General features: G+C 44.9%; 1 pseudogene; it reads right to left on the bottom strand.

The window, feature by feature from the left end:
- Window positions 1-2,493: 2,493 nt before the first annotated feature.
- On the bottom strand, window positions 2,494-2,646 carry LOC129699925 (U1 spliceosomal RNA; annotated as a pseudogene).
- Between the last annotated feature and the right edge of the window lie 4,669 nt (window positions 2,647-7,315).

The raw sequence follows: 7,315 nt of genomic DNA, 5'->3' as shown, positions 1-7,315 counted from the left end.
TACGAGAGCCATAAGCATGAGCGTTTTTAACATAGATTGTGCAAGACTGAGGGATCTAGCTGGTAGCCATTCTCTGAGATATGTCAATATCACACTGATATCCCATACATGGGTATACCTGGGTTTGGGGCTTGTTATTATAAATGCCCTTCTTAAGTTTTATCTTCAGTGGATGGGATCCCATGCTCTGCTGTCCTGCTGTTTTTAGATAAGCAGACAGGGCGCTTCGTGCTGTATTTATGGCACTGTAACTCACCTTTTCATCATGGTGTAGATGGTCCAGGAACTCCAATACGTCAGTGGTTGAGTAGTTTCGTATGTTGTCCCTGCGTCGTGGCAGTATTTTCCCCATGTTTGCTCTTGGTGACTGTTCGCAGGGATGCCAACATGGTGGTAATGGTTCATTTGGATAATCCCAGTCCCTGGTAAGGTCTATTCAAACCTACAACCCAGGAGTTTGATGTTTTCATGGCATGGGTGGCTTATGCCTGATACTGGGTGAGTCAACAACCGTGGTCCACTAGGGAAATCTATAGGTGACTCGACCACCATGTCGTGATGAACTGGGAACCATGGCTATGTAGGCCGGTCGGGCACCTTCAATATCCCAGAGGCAGATTCCATCTGTATTGCGAAGTGCCCGACTGATGAGGCAGAAGGGAGGGAAGCAAAAGCAGAAATTCCCCCCCTATCCAGCGTGTAGGCATCTACCGCTGCTGCCTCTGATCTGGTTCCTAAGTCACATACATAGGTTACTGGTGATTCCGTCTTGTTGCAACCAAATTGATATCTGGCGTTCAAACTGCTTAATAACTTTAGCAGATATTTTGGGTTTGACATCCATTCAATTTTCCCCCGTGACGTGGTGTCTCCCACTGTGTTTTAGCTTACCTAGGAGATAGGCAGCCGATAGAAAAAATGTCTTTTGACACACCATTGCCAGATCTGTTTGACCAATTTGTTGCATGATAATGATTTTATGCTCCCCATATGGTTAATATAAGCCACCACCATAGTATTACCAATCCGTAACCACATATGTACGTGCTGCATTTGAAATGCATATGCTTTTAACCCAATAGGTGACCACCAATCCCAAATAGTTGATGCCCAGTGTATGTAGTAACGATGATTCTGAATTGGCCCAGCTGTTACCTGTGCTGGATATGGAGTTAGTTGCTCCCCAGCCTAAAGCACTGGCATCGGTTTTTTAATAACCAAGTTAGGATTGGTGATAATAATAGGGCTGAAACTGTGCCAAACATTGTCTGCCCACCACTGTAATTCTGATATAGCTTCAGTGGGTACATTCATGATTTGATTATAGTGACCCGAGCACCTTGGCAAAGTAAGAGTCATATGGATAGAATAGATATTAAAGCCCAGATAATCCATGGTAGTTAACGGCTTCAATTTTGGTTTATCTGGGTGTAGGATGAACCTCAGTGTTTTAAGGAGCTGTTTCATAGCTAAAACTGCTGCCACAGCTAATTCCTTTGTTTTTCCTAATATGAGGATATCATCCAATATATGCCATGATTATGCTTGTTTTCTTAATATTTTCATGGCTATTTTTAGTATTTTTGTAATTAGTTTAGGGCTGAGGTTAGACCATTGGGAATGCTCTATACTCCCATAGTTGCCCCATCCAGATAAATTTTAGGTATCTACAATGATCCTTGTGTATGTGTATTAGATAGTAAGCATCTACCATATCAATGCTTGCCATTAAGTATCCTTTGGAGATCAGATGTCTGGCAGTGACAAAACGTCTCCATCTTAAAGTGTATATACTCAACAGATTTATTTAGTGATGTAGGTCAATGATGATGCGACATCCACCATCTTTGTAGTTTTGGTGAATATATTCGATACAAATTCCAATGGTTCATGTTTGGTTTTTCCCATGATCCCTTTTGTAATGAGCCTTTTTAGTTCAGCTTGACCTTCTTGCTTCTCTTTCTTAGAGGGAAAAATGCCCTATGGGCGCATTGCTGAAACTGGCGGTAATATGCCCAATTTGAATTCAAGTTTTTATCCACTAATACTGTTGAGTATATATTAGTTATTTGTGACAGTACCCCATGCTTTTTAAAACAAGTCTAAATGCCCCCCCCCCCCCCCCCCACAGTTAGTAGAGCACCCTTATTTTGTGTAAACTGGGAGGAACCAGACTACCTACCTCCATGTTCATTGTTTTTTCATGAAGGCTCAGTTTTGCTGGTATGCTGGTGCTGTCGGTGGGGCCGCGCATCTTCCAACGGTTCCGCTCTGGGCCCCTGTCTAAAAAGACCTTTGGGGGTAATAAGCAGCGGTCCCCGAGCTTTCACCAGTCCTTGGATGTGGGTGTTGACTGGTGGATGCCGAGGGGTGCTGCCAGCTGGGTGTTGGATGAGATGTCCTGCTCGTTCCCGGGCCTGCCCTCATGAGGCGTACAGGTTTAGCTGCCTCTCTTCCCGCTGCAGCGGTTTGCATAGCCCCGCATATTTGGGGTTGAGGGCAGGTCTTATATGCCACAAATATGGCAGTCGAGTATCCCGCATTTGGGGACATCGTAGGCATCAGCACACTCGAAGTGCAATGGGATAGCCTCGTCCTGGGAGAACCACCTTGGTGATCATGGCGTCTAGCCTGCCAGGTGAGTATGATCCGTGGAACGAGCAAAGGCGGTAATTTTAGATGTTAGGAGCTTCAGAATTCGCTGCTTTTTTAAGCTCTTGACTGCGAGTCTGCTGACCCAGCTGCCTGCAGATTTGACCTCTAGAAAGGCCTTCTCCTGCAGGACTTTGTTGGAAAGATGGTTGATACTGGCTGCCATCTGGGTTCCAGTAGTCTTCCTGCGTGTGGAGGTGCCATATAGTGGCCCACAACACCCAGCAGCTCTTCCTGATCCTGCTCCCCTGGCATACTCCTGTTCTCGTCCGCCTGCCCAGCATGTGAGCCAGTCCAGCCTTGGCCTCCTTTGCTAGCCTCGAATAAAGAGGGAGCAAAAGGGGTGCTGTAAATTCTGTGGAGGAGGCATATGCCCTACCTCCGTTGTCCCATCAATCCCTCGACAAGGGAGATGGCTAGTGCAATAGCACTGGGGTGGGATTGTTAGCTCCCTTGGCATTCAGCCAGTGACCCCTCGTTTTTCTGGAGGTTTTTAGCTCCATGACCTCCTCTGGCTTGGGGAGACAGACATACTTGTTTTTGCTGTCTCCAGCCTGTTCCAGAGTTGGAGGAAAGTTGATTCCTGTAGAACCTGTATTTTTGGTAAAGTTGGCTTACCTGTTGTTAGAGGCTGCCTGCCGTTTTTTGGGCGGCATTCTAGCGGTTCCTGGGCAGCGATTCTCCTTGTCAGGAGTCTGCAGGGGTTGCCGGTCGGGTTTTAAATTTCCCTCCGGTCCGCTGCTGTTAATCAAACAGCTGTTCAGCGGACCGGCATCAGCGCAGCTCCCTGTCAGTGGTCCGCAGCGTGTGCGGTCCCGTTTGCGCCTATCCCCCTCCACTGTCGGCTCCTTCGCTGGAGTCGAACGGGGGCCGCTTCCTCTGCTGCTTTGCTCTCCCTGGAGCAAAAAACACAAGGCCCGATTAAGGTAGGTACTTACCTAACGTTCCTTATTTCAGGCTGGTTTGCGGGAGCGCCCGACTCCCACTGGCCGCGTGTGCACAGCTGGACGATAATGCAGCACCTGCGCACTGGGCAGGGTTCTTCACGTAGTCACTCACGTGACTCCGAAGTAAAATTCAATGTGAGAATGAATTGAGCCCTGCATTGGACTAAGTGATGAGACACCGCTGGTCCTTTCTTCATACAAGAAGTAGAGCTCTTCGACCATCTTGGTTTAGGATGGGTAAATGATAAATGCATTAGTGCTGCTTCCTTACTTTTGTAGTCAATTCCCACATTCTCACTTTCGCAAGACCCATCTTTCACTCTTTCCTTGCTCTTCTGGATTCCTCTGTCTCAGGAATGCATTAGGAAACCAATATCTATTATGTCCATTGACTCTCATGGCACTCCCCCGTAATTCTTCTCAACCTGCCTCCTGAAAAGATTTGTTCATTTTCGTAGATTCTCCATCTTCATCAAATGTGATTGATGATTTGCCCTGACACCCACCTACACCTACCTTGAGATTACTTCCTTTTTTCTTGCAACGGTTTCCTCTCTCATTGTTGACGTCCTCATTTGCACCATATCAATTTCCCACACTTCTCTTCTCACACCTCTCTTCCTAGCAAGAGAAAGGTTAGTCTTCAAGTCCTTCCCTAACCACCCACCATTTTATGCATTTAACAGATCATCCTTTGCAAGTTACAACACTTTCAGCAGATTCCACTACCAGACTAATCTTCCTCTCCCCTTCTCTTTCAGCATTCCAAAGGGGCAATTCCTGGGAACAACCATCACAAGAGGAAAAGGAACCAGAGATTGAAACTCGGTGAAGACTGCAACCCTATTAAAGTGAAGTTGGCTGACTACATTTCATGCAGGTTGTATTTAAATCCAGGCTGTGAGCTTTGTGATTTAATCCACAAAATGATTAGTTGGAACAGTAAATTAAATATGAAGTTATTAGAAGTCAACAATGTGCATGCATGGCTAAGTAACACGGGGGGTAATAAAGATTATGTTGCACTAAACCCTACCCTTTGATCAGTACATCAGTTAATACCCAAAGATGAAATAGGGTCAACATATATCATTAAAATGTAAAGTGTATAATGCATCGAAATGTAAAGCGATGAGGGTCAAGGAATCGTAAACCAGGATCAGCACAGTATTCTATGCTTGGCGAAACCTTACAGGAAGTCACTGAAGACAAATATCTTAGTATCTTTATACAAAACAACCTGAAGTGGGATAAGCAGTCACATTCTGCTGCAAATAAAGCCACGAAGATGCTCAACTTTGTCCAGAGAAGCTTCCACCATTGTTCTAAAACTGTCAAAAAAGATTTGTACCAAACCATAGTCCACCCACACTTGGAGTATGCCTCCACTGCTTGGAACCCCGGTACCAAGAAAAATAAAGATGTTCTTCAAAATGGTTAACAAAGAGCAGCCCGGTTTGCGTGAGGCGACTTCAGATGACGATCCAGAGTAACCAAAATGCTCACCGACTTAAACTGGGACTCCCTGGAAACCAGATGCCAGATGCCCAGAATAACTACCCTTCACACGATCATCCAGTCATTGTTCCCTGGAGCAATTTCCCTCTGGAATGCCCTCTCACAATCCTCTGTTGACATCCCCACCTACACAACATTCAAGACCTCCATCCAGGCCCACAGACTGCACAGCCCCCGCTAGACCAGACCCACTTTCATCAACTTCCAGTATAGTCCCTGGTGGACTCTTTGGGAGTGATGACCACAAGGTACAAGATATATTAATTTGATCGTAAGTTGTGAGTACACATTTCTAGTGTGACTCATGACAATCAACTGGAAATTAGTGTGAAATCACATGACTCGTGTATCTTATTGTATGTGCATAGTGTAAGTGTGCGGAATAGATGGTTGATGAAATTGATCTTTGCAAAACAGATTTGTAATCGCCAACCCATTCCACAGTGCCAAACTAGATTGTAGAAGTACATATGGAAATGGGCCTTTGGCTAAATGAGTTCACGCTAACCATTGATCGCCCATAACACCGGTTCCATGTTATCCTACTTTCTTATCCACTTACTGCACACTTGGTGCAAATTAGAGACCAATTAACCTACAGCCCCGCACGTCTATGGGAATGTGGTAGGAAACTGGAGCACCCAAAGGAAACTCATGTAGTCACAGAGAGAACATGCAAGCTCCACACAAACAGCACCCGAGGTCAGGATCGAACTCAAGTCTCTGCCATTGTGAGACGGCAGCTCTACCAGCTACATTACTGTGCCACCCCTCGTGACAGTTTTGACAATATTTTACATACATTTCTGAGGAACATTATTGTAAATGAAAAAGCTCACCGTTGATCTTTGTCAGAGAGATTTGTCACATTCTGCTGAAACATTGCCTGGTGTATTTTCCTGGTGCTGTGAAGGAAGGGTTGCCCCAATGTTTTTTTTTCCCCATATCTATCTTCTTGCAAGGTGGAGTAACAGTGAAGTATTTCAATTTGCGGAAGTAGGCTTTCCACTTAAAGACTGAATTCATTCTTTCCCCAAGAGGCGGAACAAGCTCACAGCATGATACATGTTTTGTGGACATGGCAGCATTCTGTATGATGGCAGAGGAAGGGGGTTGATGTATTGTACCCATGGAAATACAGGATCTACCCAAATAACCTAGATATGTAAAATTCCCAAATTCTACAAGATTTGTATGCTATACACAAATATACAATAAACAAATGTAAAAAAAAAAGCTTGCATATGGGTGTCAGAGGTTATGGGGAGAAGGCAGGAGAATACGGTTAGGAGGGAGAGATAGATTAGCCATGATTGAATGGCGGAGTAGACTTGATGAGCCAAATGGCCTAATTCTACTCCTATCTCTTGTAATCTTATGATCATACTCTCACAATGCAGCAGTTGAACATCCCCCTCCCCCCCCTCCCCCATATTTCAAGCCAGATCAATGAGTGTCAACTGTGGGGGAAGCACAAGCTCTTAAACACTTAAGGGCCTGTCCCACTTGGGCAATCTAATCCGCGAGTCCTGGCAAGTTTGCCCTCGACTCATACTCGCAGCATGGTCAACACGAGGTCGTAGGAGATCTTCATAACTTTCCTTCATGCTCAAGAGTGGTCTCCGCGTACTCGAGGCCTCAGCTAGGTCGCAGCATTGTTTTCAATAAGTTAAAAAATGCCCGCGAGTATAATAAAAATCGCCATGGAACAAATCGATACTTTTTTTACTCATAGGTTTAGTCATAGTAGGTCGTCATGTTAGTCGTAGGTAATCGAGGATGGTCGAAGGTAGTCGTAGATAGTCTTCATCATGGCCGAATGGAGGTCGAAGGAGATTGAAGGAGGTCGTCTTCACTCTCCACTATTCGGTGTCCAATTTTCCTGAAGTTAGTCGTAGCTAGTCATAGCTAATCAAAGCTGGTCTTCAACATAGTCGAAGGAGGTCTTCAACATGTCATTTTTTCAAACTCTTCTAAACTCGCCAATTAGGTCTCCAAAGTGGGACAGCCTCTTTAGCATTCAATTGTGGTCAGGGCTCCAACTAGAAAAGTGTAACACCTCTACATAACAAAGTATGTAACCATTAGAAATAACTTTAAATGGATTGCTCAAATAAAGATCTTGATGCCTCAATTTCCATGAAGGACCTCTCCATTAAGCTTAAAGAAAGAGTGTTCACTTTGCCGTCTCTTAACAA

This window comes from Leucoraja erinacea, chromosome 8 (genome assembly GCF_028641065.1).
Source record: "Leucoraja erinacea ecotype New England chromosome 8, Leri_hhj_1, whole genome shotgun sequence".
NCBI lineage: Eukaryota > Metazoa > Chordata > Chondrichthyes > Rajiformes > Rajidae > Leucoraja > Leucoraja erinaceus.
The sequence above is the reverse complement of the archived record's forward strand: the minus strand, read 5'-3'. Positions and strand labels throughout refer to the sequence as shown.